The sequence below is a fragment of the Pteropus vampyrus genome, unplaced genomic scaffold (assembly GCF_000151845.1).
Source record: "Pteropus vampyrus isolate Shadow unplaced genomic scaffold, Pvam_2.0 Scaffold106, whole genome shotgun sequence".
Classification (NCBI taxonomy): domain Eukaryota; kingdom Metazoa; phylum Chordata; class Mammalia; order Chiroptera; family Pteropodidae; genus Pteropus; species Pteropus vampyrus.
The window spans coordinates 2,641,062-2,653,457 of NW_011888887.1; the positions used below are offsets into that span (position 1 = coordinate 2,641,062).

The following is a 12,396-nucleotide window of genomic DNA, read 5'->3' on the forward strand; positions in this document are numbered from 1 at the left end:
ATGCAGCTTACCTGCTCTGCGTAGTGGAGAAGCTGCACCCAGACCCAGCTTCTCATGGAATTAGTGACTTCTGCTCTTCAGGAAGGAGGCCTTGTACCTTCCCACAGACCTCATGATCTTCAGGTACACACAGCTAGTAGTCTCGTACAACTCCTATAAAGGCTAGGACTTCCAAATTGGACTAGGTAGTTTTCTCCCCTTGAATCTAGGCTAGCTGAAGAGACTTGCTTAACTGGTGGAATGCAGCAGACATGACATTGTGAGACTCCCAAGGCTAAGTCTTAAGAAGTTTCGTAGCTTCTATTTAGGTCTTTTGGAACCCTTGCTCTTGAACCCAGTTGTATGCTAGCAAGAAGCTCAAGCAGCCCTGTGGATAGGAACTAAGCCTCTCCTGCAAATTCCATCTAGACAACAGCTAGTACCCGCTTGCTTAAAAGTGAGTTATCTTGGAAGTTGAATTGCCAGCCCCAGTGGAACCATCCCAAATCAAAGCTGTGTGGAGTGGAGATAGGCTATTTTTACCAAATCCTGCCAAAATTACAGATTGATGAGCAAAATAAATGATTAGTGTTCCCCTTGTTAATCTGTTCATATAGAGAATTGCATTAGATTTTCTGATGTTGAACTCCTTGTGTTTTTGGAATATACCCCTTTTTAAAGTCTTGATGTACTTCCACAATTTGGGACCCCATACTGAGCATAACCATCACCATTTATGGAAAAAATAGATTTACCAACCAAATTAATAATGTTTAAAAATGCACAAAAAAGTGTTTTACCTATTTCAGAAAATTTTAGACATATGGGTAGGACATCATTAAGTGATCCAGAAGGACTCCTGGCTGGCAACACTGTAAAAATCAGTTTTTTTTTTCTCCTCTCCCTCTCTCTCTCTCTTTTTTCTTTTTTACATAATTAGATGTTTCTTTAATTTGGAACATTTAATCCAAAAAGTGCTAGTTTTTCCTATATTTTTTGACTATTTGGAAGATTGTATTTGAAGTTCAGTTTTTCCATTTGTCTTTTTTTATGATTCAACTTAAGGACTTGATTAATGGCATTCCATTTAAAAAACAACCGAGGCTTCACTAATCTGAAATAATCAGAGACGGAATTTTCTGTCTCGCTCTTTCTCTCTTTCTTGTTTCAATGAATGTTTCATTTAATGAATGTAATCAATTGTTTATGTAAAAATGGAGAAACACAATGAGCCTTGAAAGGCTTTTGAAAATGAAAAGTAAGGGCGAAAAAGTAACAAGGCAGCCTAGAGGTTTGGGACTGCTCCAGTTTGAAAAATTTATCAAGTGAAAAGATGTTTTTCTACTTTTCAGATACAACAATATTTAGGAGAGAATCTCCCACCTTCCTCCTCCCCTCTCCAATTCCTATCCCAGACACACAAATACACACACACACCCATACACACACACTCCCTATATCTCTTCATCTCCTATAAGGTGATGTTCTTTTAACCAATTCCCCCAAGTGTTCTTTCTAAGATGGAACTGATGAACACCACCCCCCTTCTTCTGTCTTCCTCCACCATCCTACCTTAAGAAACTTACTTTCTAGGAAAAAGAAAAGAGAAACTTAGAAGCCTGAGCCAATTCCTTTTGGGTACATTTCCATTTCTAAAGTTTTCCAATAAAAATCTCTTCCAAAAGACTGCCTGTTTGGAAAATTTACTCAAGTCTCAAACAGTGAGAGACCAGCATTTATCTCCAGAAGTGACACTAGCAGACAGTAGGGCTTCCAGCTGGGAAGCTGTCATTATGTAAATGTACCCCTGTGACAACCCTCCTAGGAGGACAAATGACTCATCAGTGACTTCGTAATCAGCCTGCCTCTAGCAATAATAATCTAATCAGTGGTCACCGAATTAAAAATGAAAGAAATTAGTGCCTTTTCCAAACATCAAGCTTCCACATCTCAGGTTACAGACTGTCATTAAACAGAGAGCTGTCATCTGGTAGCATGTCACATCACAAAGAGGCAGACCTTTGTTAGATGCCTCATGCTAACGTCCGTGATTTGATTACTCTTGCCATGGTTCAGTTAATGCATTGATCTGGATGAGTTGCTGCTATGGGCCCCTGGTCATTTATTCATTCATTTACCATTTCTCTCACAAGCATTTATTGGGTTAGGAGATCCAGCCTGGGGATATAAAGAGAATAGAATGGTGTTCCAGCCTTTCGGAGATCTCACTGCGAGGGAAACAGATATAAAAATATTTAACTATGATACAATTTGATCAAGCTGTAATAGAGATGGCAAATATACATGCGCATTGTGTGTTATGGAAGATGTAAAACGGCAGCCCATTGGACAGAACTAGTTCATGGACTTTGAGATGCTTTTATTTGGGGCATACGCTCCTCAGGTTATCAAAGACTCCACCACATCCTACTCTTTTCAACTTAGTCTGCTTTATTCATGTATGTTACCTTCCTTGTCCTTGTTAAGCACTTGAGTTTGAGACCCTGTTATACAGATAGGTGTAACAAGCAGACACCAATCATGAAATGCTATATTATAATTTGATCTAAATACTGTTCTTTTAAATTAGTTTTAGAGAAAATTATGAGCAATGTGTTTAAAAAAATTCTTAATCAGACTCCACTCAGGAATGGGAAAAAATACCTCACCAGCACCTGTGCTGTATAGCAGGGAAAATAAGCAAATTTTAAACTTGTCCATCAATAGTATCTCAATCTGTTTCCATTTTAATTGTCTTTTTGGCCTCATTGTTCAGCTTTATGTTTCTCTTCATTCTGACTTGCTTCTTTCTACATAGTATTACGTGTGTGTGTGTGTGTGTGTGTGTGTGTGTGTGTGTGGTGGGGGCGGGGCTTTCTTGATTCTGGAATAGTGAAGAGAGAAGTGTCCTCAGAGTCATTGCTGGCCCTGCTCGCCCTGGACAGGTGTCTAAGGTAGGGCAGCTATTCCTTGGCCTTCTGTGACCCATTTGGCATAGGCACTGCTGGTTAGCCCACACTCATAGTCATTTGTCCCTTGCTCAAACATTTGCACTCATGGTGGCCTCTTTCTCCTGACCTTATACTTCTGCTCATGGATAGCCAGCCCTTTTAGCAATTTTAGGCTACACAAGGGCACTGAAAACTTTTGGATTCCCTGAAACTCATGAGCAAATTGTTGTGTTAATTGTGTCAGAATCAAAGAACATAGTTTAAATGACATCGATTATTTAAAATTTGTTAAAACTTGTCCCAAGACCTTGTTTGTGATCAATTTTAATGATTAGTCCATATGTAGTTGAGAAGAATATGCTTTTCTACTGATTGAGTATATATTAATTTTTTATTTCTGTATAACAAATTAACATAAACTTAAAGACTTAAAACCACATCCATTTTTTATTATCTCGCGGTTTCTGCAAGTCAGAGGTCTGGGCATGGACCCTCTGCTCAGGGTCTTATATCATTAAAATCGAACTATCTACCAGCAGTGTTCTTATCTGCAGCTCAGTGTCTTCTTCCATGCTTACTAAAGTTGTTCGTTAGTAGTATTTAGTTCCTTATAGTGGTAAAAAAGGCCTCGGTTTCTTGTTTGCTATTGGCCAGGGGTCGCTCTCAGCAACTAGAGCCCACCCTGTTCTTAGCCATGTGGTCCTTCACATGTGGCACTAAAGCCAGCAGGAGAATCTCCCTCTCTCGTATGGTGAGATGCAGTTCTATATAACATAATGTAATCATGAAAGTGACCATCCTGTCTTATTCACGGGCCCTACAAACAGTCAAGGGAGGGATTGTATAAGGTGTCTTCACATCAGGAAGTGGGAATCTTGGGGACCACCTTAGGATTCTTCCTACCATCAAGTATAAGGGTATTTATGTGTTGATTAAATCCAGCTTTGGAACTGTTATTCAAATCTCCTTTGTACTTATTTTTTGTCTGCTTGACCTATTTTAATCAATAATACAGTTGTACTGATTGTGACTTTATCTACTTTTTTTTTGTAGTTTCATTTTTTTTTCTTTTTTTCTGCTTTGTATATCTTGAGAACATTTTATTGGTTATATGCAATTTAGAATTATATAAACCCTTCTCTTTAACTCTAATAATGGCTTTTGCCTTAAAATCTACTTTGATATTAATACAGAGAGCTGAACTTTCATCTTGTTAGTATTTACCAGATCTGTATATCTATATCTATATCTTTCACCACCTTGTATTTTATATTTTAGATGTGTATCAATTATCTGTTACTGCTAATATACTGCTTCAAAATTTAGTAGCTTATTACAACAACCACTTGATTTACTCATGATTCTGTGAGTCAGCAATGTGGGTTGGACTCATACAGGTCCTTCTTCTGCAGGTCTTGTCTGGAATTATTCATGTGGTTGCAAGTCATCAGGCAATTTAACTGGAGCTAGATATCCTCCTAGGTCTGGTGGTTAGTGTTAGCTATTGACTGAACCACTCTCTCCAAGTAGTCTCTTATTCCCAGGGAGGGTGCCTGGGTTTCTTCATGTGCTGTTGGTATGTGAAGACTGAGAGCCTAAGCTGCAAAGCCTCTTGAGGAAATCCACAGTTTACTTCTCTGGCACCCCCACTGTGTTCCTCATTGAATGGGAACAGCCAGAGGATGTGTGATCTCGATATGAACCTTGCAAGGATCCAAAGATGGGTCAGTCAGTAAAGCTCCTCATAGCAAGTTCTTTGAGGGGTAACTCTGACTAATGCTCCTTCATGGCCACCACATAGATATGATTTAATACAACAACAAAAAATGTTTCAGACTTTTGCTATTAGTGAAAAACTTTGTTATCAACTTCTATTTTGTGTTTTCAATGCTTGTGTTTTCCTCTACATGTATCATATGAAGAGTGTGAAGCAGAAAAGAATGAAGATAGACCTATTAGACATGAATTCATCTTAAAAAATTGCCTAAACTATTGGTTAATTAACTTATGCAGAAAAATATTTTTAAAAATTTTTCTAATTTTTGGATACTTTCTTCTAAAAAATTAGCTCTAAATGGCTATCATCAAGACAATGTAATTATGTAGTAAAAATTTTATTTTATTTTTATTTATTTTTTGTAAAGATTTTATTTTAATTTTTTAAATTTTTTTAATGCCTGCAGCACCTGGTATTCCTAGGTGGTCTCCCATCCAAGTACTAACCAGGCCTGACCCCGTTTAGCTTCTGAGATCAGATGAGATCAGGCATGTTCAGGGTGGCAAGGCTATAGACTAGTAAAGATTTTAAAAGACCTTAAAATAACCACTAACTTCTGCTTCTGAACTCCATTTTTCAACTTAAAGATGTAGTCTTCAGAGTAATATTCATCCTGTTTTTCTTATTCCTGCAATACAATCTTTTGCCTCTCAATATTTGTCTTTCCTTTAATTTTTAGCTGGGCATATAGCTGCTACTAAAGAAGACTAGATATAGTTGTACAATTAAATTCTGGAATATGGGATCTTGGTGAAAGTGATGTATGTGACATCCCAAAGTGTCTGTACAGAGAAGATAAACGCTCATTTCCTCCTCCTTTTTTCTTGTTATTGGCTTAATGTAGACAAGAGAATTGGGGCCACACCATGATGAGGTTGACTGAGGGGCAAGGTAAAAGAAGCCTAATGCTATCATTCCAACTCTAGATCACAAATCTGGATGTACAAATGAGAGAAAAATAAAATTTTATCATGCTTAAGTCATTGTTACTTTAGGATTTCTGTATTGGCTGCTAAAGCTAATCCTAAACATCTTTTTATTTGTTTGTTTTTGCTCACCATTTTAGCCCCAGCATCTGCTACAGAACCTGAAGGGATCAGAACTATGCAAGGTAGCCATCTAGCAGGATAAATATGATGGACTTTCCCCAGCCTGTGAAGGAGAATATAAAAATATGAGTCAAAATTAAGGACAGAAACCATTTCTGGCACAAAAGATATACTCAATAAATAATTTTTGGATAAATTAATGACTATTAGAGGTGACTGACATATTTTTGAACCAAATATTATACCTGTCTAGAAGATTCCCTCCTTCTGACACTTTCTATTAATATCTCAAGATTCAGCTTCAATGTGAATTTTCTTTCTGGCTTCCCCAGCTTCTTCTGTATTGGGTAGTACCTACCTTCCTGAGCTTATTTCTGCCTCCCTTATATATACTCTGCTATTATCTCATTATATTGAAACTTCAGGGTTTCCATGACTTTTCTTTTTTGTGTCCTTAACATTCAATATGATGTCTGGAAGGATGGAGGAGAAGCAAGGAAAAAAATTTTCTAAACATACAAAAATTTACATAGGACTTTCCTCTAAAAATTTACTTCCTTTGAAATTTGGGAACTGCATTAGTCAGGGTTCTCCAGAGAAACAGAACCAATAGGATAGTTAGGGATATACATATAGCTATCTGGAGAACCCTGATTAATATAGTTCCTATGCATATAAAAGGAGAGATTTATTTTAAGGAATTGGCTTATGCAATTGTGGGGGCTGGTCAGTCTAAAATCTGTAGGGTAAGTTGGCAGGTTAGAGATCCAGGAAAGAGTTGATGTTGCAGTCTCAAGTTTGGAGGAATCTCATCAATCTTTTAAGACTTTCAACTCACTGGATGAGGCCCACCCACATTATGGAGGATAATCTACTTTATACATAATCTATTGATTTAAATGTTAATTATAGCTAAAAAAAAATACCTTCACACATCTTTGACCAAAAACTGGGGTACCATGGCCTAGCTGATTTGACACATAAAATTAACCACCAAAGGAACCATAAAGAGAAGTGAATTTATTTAATACTTTTAAGTTCAAAAAGTACTATTTAGCTGACCTCTGTCAGAAAAGTTGCATTTATTATCCAGTGTTGAGGTCAGGAAAAAATAGAAACAAATTATTTATTATGACAAATGAGAGAAGAGGTCCTATAGAAAACAATTAGAAATATAATCAGATATATTTAGTAACTTCAGATCCATTATTGCTGCTTGTATGGTTAAAGAAAACTCACTTTTGTATAGCACTTCTGTGTAATAAAATTAAGCCAGGCTATATAAACCAAGAGCTCTGGAGTAGAAGAAAAAGAATGTGTATATCAGCAGCATTCATTTAAGGTTACAAGATTTTTACTATTACTAATCAAGAATTTAAATACAATACCCCTATGTTATAATACTATTTTGCTCAGGACAAGATGACCTATTCATGGCCCAGATGAAAACTACATATATAAAAAGGGGGAACGGAGGAAGTTATCCCTAGTGTGCATCGATTTAGAATAATGGTTGCAGTGTGCAATGTTGTAAATTTAACTTCTCTTGCTATTTGTGCACAAAAAAGTACTCAACTGGCCTGAAAGAATTAATGTAGCTTCTAAAAGTAGGTCAACTAATTTATAAGCACAGCTTATATACCAGGAAGACTGGATCAATAAGTAATGCTATATCTATTTCCAAGAAACCTAGCAATATTTTTCACATTGAAAAGTGAGTACGGATAAAGTCAATTGGAAAGTGTTTTTTTTCTGAGGGTGGGATGAGCATGAGGAAGGAGGAGTATGAAACAGCAGCCAAGGAGCTGAAAAGTAACAGGAAGAGGAAGAGAAGCAGCATGTCGCAGGAAAAATCTGATGGTCCCTTCTTAACCAGGCAGAAGGAGGATGCAAAAGCCTAACTTGGGTCAAAATTAAGGCCAACACCAAGAGAGAAAAACCAGGTCTTCTCTGGTGTTGTAAGTACTAGAATCCTATTTGTATCCTTTTTTATTCATTCATGTCTCCATCCTCCCTTTATTTAGTTGTCGTTTATGGGTATGGAACATGTACCAGGTGCCAGAGCCTGATCTGGGAACTGAGGCTGTAACAGGCATAAGTTGCTCTGTTCTTGCCCAGTCCATATACACTCAGCCTTCTTTGGAGGTTGCCTGCAACAGTTCCTGCTTAGGCCAATGATTGCTGAAGTTTCTCTGCTGAGGGTGTTCTCTAGGCCTGGGCATATGCTCAGAGATTCATTAACACCTCTGAAGGGCTCCTTAACCGGTGAAGCTCAGGAGGTGTTTGATAAATGCCCCAGCTTCCTCACTCTTGGAAGGTTGGGGTCCAGATTGCCCCAGTGATGACATTCTCATTAAAGTGGACTTTATTGGCTTTCCTCTCTTCCCTGTCTCTCTCCCCTGCTCTCTCTCTCCCAGTGTTGCCTTGACTTACCAGCGTAATTACCAAATCTTATTCTGCTTGGAGGGTAAATCAAGCTAACACAGTAGAGAACAAGGCAGATAAGCTGCTGTTCTTGTGGAACTTACTTATTCCTTGGGAGAGGCAATAAACAAGTGAAAGAAGTACACAAAATAATTTACTCTGATTATCGTCAGAAAGGAAAGGAGGTAACAACTAGGATTCTGGGGGAGTTGGAAGGTTGGGGTCTTGTCAAGGTGAACACAGAGGGCCCTAGGGAGGAGGTGACCTACGAGCTGAGGTCTTAGAGGAAAGAGCCAGGTATGTAAAAACCTAGGGACTGGGGAAACTCCATTACCATGAGCTCTTTCTTCCCTCATCAGGATCCCAGAGTTCCAGGGGATACCTATTTATCTTCCAGAGCTGCCTTCTGGCCCACAGGGTCTAAATATACCTGGCCGTGACAGCATTCTTGGTTCTGGAATCTGGGCTATACCCACTGAGGAGGAAGAGGGTATGCAGAACAAGGTGCGCCAGGCACCATAGGGCCTTGGGGTAGTCCTGGGGGACCCAGGTACCTCAAGATCACTGCCCAGATCCCTAGCTCTGTGATAGATGGTCTTTGCCACAGTCTGACTCTCTTCTCTAGATCCATGCCTTTCCCTTCCTGCACAATCAACAAGGTCTCACTCTCACCCTTTTCCAGTCCCCAAAAATTGGAGTGGATGAGGGAAGAACCTCTGGCTGCAGTTACTAGGGCTCCTGGTTCTCTCTGCTGGCCACAGCCCCGTGCACGGGAGTTTCTTCAGGCTGCCACTCTGGGCCTCTCTGGATAAGGAAGAACATGTGAAACCAGAGGAAAGGGGTTTCCTTAAACCAGGCTTCTCCATTATTCTTCTTCCATAAGAGGAGAAGGAGAATCAGGTCTCTCCTGTGTAAGATCTGAGTATTCCCTCTACCCCTAACTTCAGGGGATTTGATTACCTCACAGCAATACATATTGGAGGGGGGCGATGAGAACCACCCCCTGAATCTGGTAATAAAGACGTCATTTTGCAAGAAAATGGTGCTGATTCTTTAATAAAATCACATCCCACCCCGTAATGGCTGGGGTGGGGGACAGCAGAACTGGGAAGGATTTTTCTTTTTAAACGCACGTACCGCCACCTTGCTCCGGGGCGAGCGCTCTCCAGCAAACTAGAACGCCCGGGTCCTACAGGGCCAAGCGGAGGCTCTGGCGCACAAAGGGGCTTCTCCTGCACGCCCTCCCTCCGCCTCCAGGTCCCGCTCAGAATTCTGGTTTCCCGTCCCAGATGGAGACCCTCTTCCCAAGGGACCAGCAGTTCCCACTTAGACGCCGGACCTCGGCATAACTGCCAGCAGGACGCAGCACCTTGAGCTCAGCGTTCCTGAGGGTTGCTCGCGCCGCGCCTCTGCTGCACCGGGTTTGGAGAGGTGGTGGTGGGAAGGAGGTGGTTTGGTTACCCACGCTCACCTTTGAGAGAACAATTTCAGCAGGGATGTTGTTTTGCAAATGAGATTATGGTATGTTAGGAAGGATTGGGTAGAACAAAATAGAAACAGAAGAAAAAGAATATTCATTTGCGATCTTGGGCCATTTTATATAAAGGAAAGAAATGAATGAGAACCGGAGGAATACACAGGGTGAAGGAGTTGTTGTTGTTTTTCTTAATCGAGATGAGGGTACCTGGGAATATTATAAAGGAAAGGAGGTGAAAGAGAAGCAGAGAATGAAAATGCTGGAGACTTGAGACAACTTCTGAGAGAGTCTCATCCTTCATCATTTTCTCCCTCTATGTCCTTCACCTCCTTGTCCTTCTCCCTTTTATTGACTTAATATTTATTATTGGGTCGATGTGGAGAGAAGACTATATAATGTAAAAGATAAAGATCTTAGAATCTGCCCCCAACCCTGGCTGACTAGTGCCTTTCAGTGAGAGTGCTGCATTGACATAAATGAGGAAAGTGCTTGTGGTGAAAGGATGAAGATGTCTCAGAGGAAGTGACACCAGAAAAAAGTTCACATCACAGGAACTATGGGAGATACTTCACAAATTTGAAAGCGTAAAGGATAAAATACTGGAAGGTGATCCGGAGTTAAAAAGGAGTATTACAATTTTCCAAATGCTTGCTTCTAGGGATAAGTTACATGATATATCATTTGAATGCTCAAACTATTCTTGATGAGTATTTTTACAAAGAAATAAAACACTTTAATTACTAATGTTTCTAATGTTTTAAATTAGAGTGTACTAAATAAATAAAATATGTATACTCTTTTTCGTCTGTGTATTTGTGATTGACATTAAGAATATTTTTAAAGTTTTGACAAAAAAATTTAAATCATAATTTTTCCATTGATTATCAAGATCACTTTACTTTATTCAGTGTGGTGATTTTACCTTCCTGCACTACTGTGTAAAGCGAGGACTGCTTGTATCTAGTAAGTACCTTGAATGAGTTATTTTCACTCTCTATGGTTCTTTTTATCCACCTGAAAAAAATGGGGATAATGACAGTATCTACCTCACAGGTATGTTGTAATAATCATTTGAATTCATGCTTATAAAGCAATTAGAACAAAAAGTAGTTAAATGATTAGCATTAACTGAATGCCATCTTTTATTTCATGATATGGCTATATTTTAATTTTAAATAATCCCTGTTGATGGACATTTGCAATATTTCTAATAATTACTATAAACAATATTGCCATGATCATCTGTGTGTATATGTCTTTGAACAAGTGTTTTTTTGTTAGATAAATTCTTGAGAAGAATGGCGGCATTAAATAAGATGACCACTTAAAAATTTAACAGGTATTTTTACAAAAATATACTAAGCATGTATAAGTTCCTATTTCCCCATAATCACACAGATTCTTAACAGTAGCAATCGTGTAAAGTTTTGCAAATGTGATAGACAGAAATGATAAATGATTTTAATTTATATTTCTTTAATTAAGAATGAGCTTGATAACTTTTCACGTTTACTGACCATTTTCTATTTCTCTTGCTGAAAGACCTGTTGAAATTGTTTGCTCATTTTTTTCTACTGATGTGTCACTTTCATAATGATTTTTCCTTTTAAAAGTTATTTTCATATATTAAATGTTAAAATTAAACATTGCAAAAATACTTATATGTATTACTAGCTAAGGTTAAAAGCATTTTTCCATATTTAGCAATCACTTATTCTAGGCAACTTCACATTTCCTCATAACTAAAAAACATTTTATTTTGAGACAATTATAGACTCTCAGGAAATTGCTAAAACAGTACTACAGCCCCATGAACCCTTCACCCAGTTTCTCCGAATGGTGATATCTTATATAGCAGTAACATCTAATCAAAACCAGGAAATTGACATTGGTACTATATCATTAACTTGACTACAGGATTTATTAAGTTTTTATTCCTGTGTGTGTGTTGTATAAAGTTCTATGCAGTTTTACCACACACACACTCTCCTGTAATCAACACCACAATCAGGATATAGAATTCTTTTACCTCCACAAAGGAACTCCCTCATACTGCCCATTTATAATTGCACCCACCTGCATTCCCGTCCCCTTTAGCGACCACTGATTTATTGTCTATCTCTATAGTTTTGTCATTTTAAGAATGGTATACAAATACATATAGTATGCAACCATTGGAGATAGCATTTATCACTAAGCATAATGACCTTGAGATCCATTTGGATTGCATCAAGAGTATCAATAGTTGTTTCCTTTCCATTGCTGAGTAATATTCCATTATATGTATATACTAGAGTTTATTTAACCATTCACTCATTCATTGAAGACATTTGGGTTGTTTCCAATTTCTGACAGTTATGAATAAAGCTACTACGAACATTTATGTATAAGTTTTTGGGTGAACATAAGTTTTCATTTCTCTGCTATAATTGCCCTAGAGGGTTCACTACTGGGTTGTATGGCAGATGAATGTATAGTTTTATAAGAAAATGTCAAATTACATTTAATTGTGGCTGTGCCATTTTACAATCCTACCAGTAATTTATGAATAATACAGTTTCTCCACATACTTGCCATTATTTAGTATTATCATCATTTAAAAATTTTATACATTCTGACAAGTATATGACAATATCTCATTGTGTTTTAAATTTGCATTTTCCTAACAGTTAATGATGTTGAACTTTTGTTCATGTGCTTATTTACCACTAATATCTAATTTTCGGTAAACTATCTCTT

General features: G+C 38.0%; 1 pseudogene; it reads right to left on the reverse strand.

Annotated features, from left to right (window-relative positions):
- Positions 1 to 5,104: 5,104 nt before the first annotated feature.
- On the reverse strand, positions 5,105 to 5,223 carry LOC111743054 (annotated as a pseudogene).
- Positions 5,224 to 12,396: the final 7,173 nt, after the last annotated feature.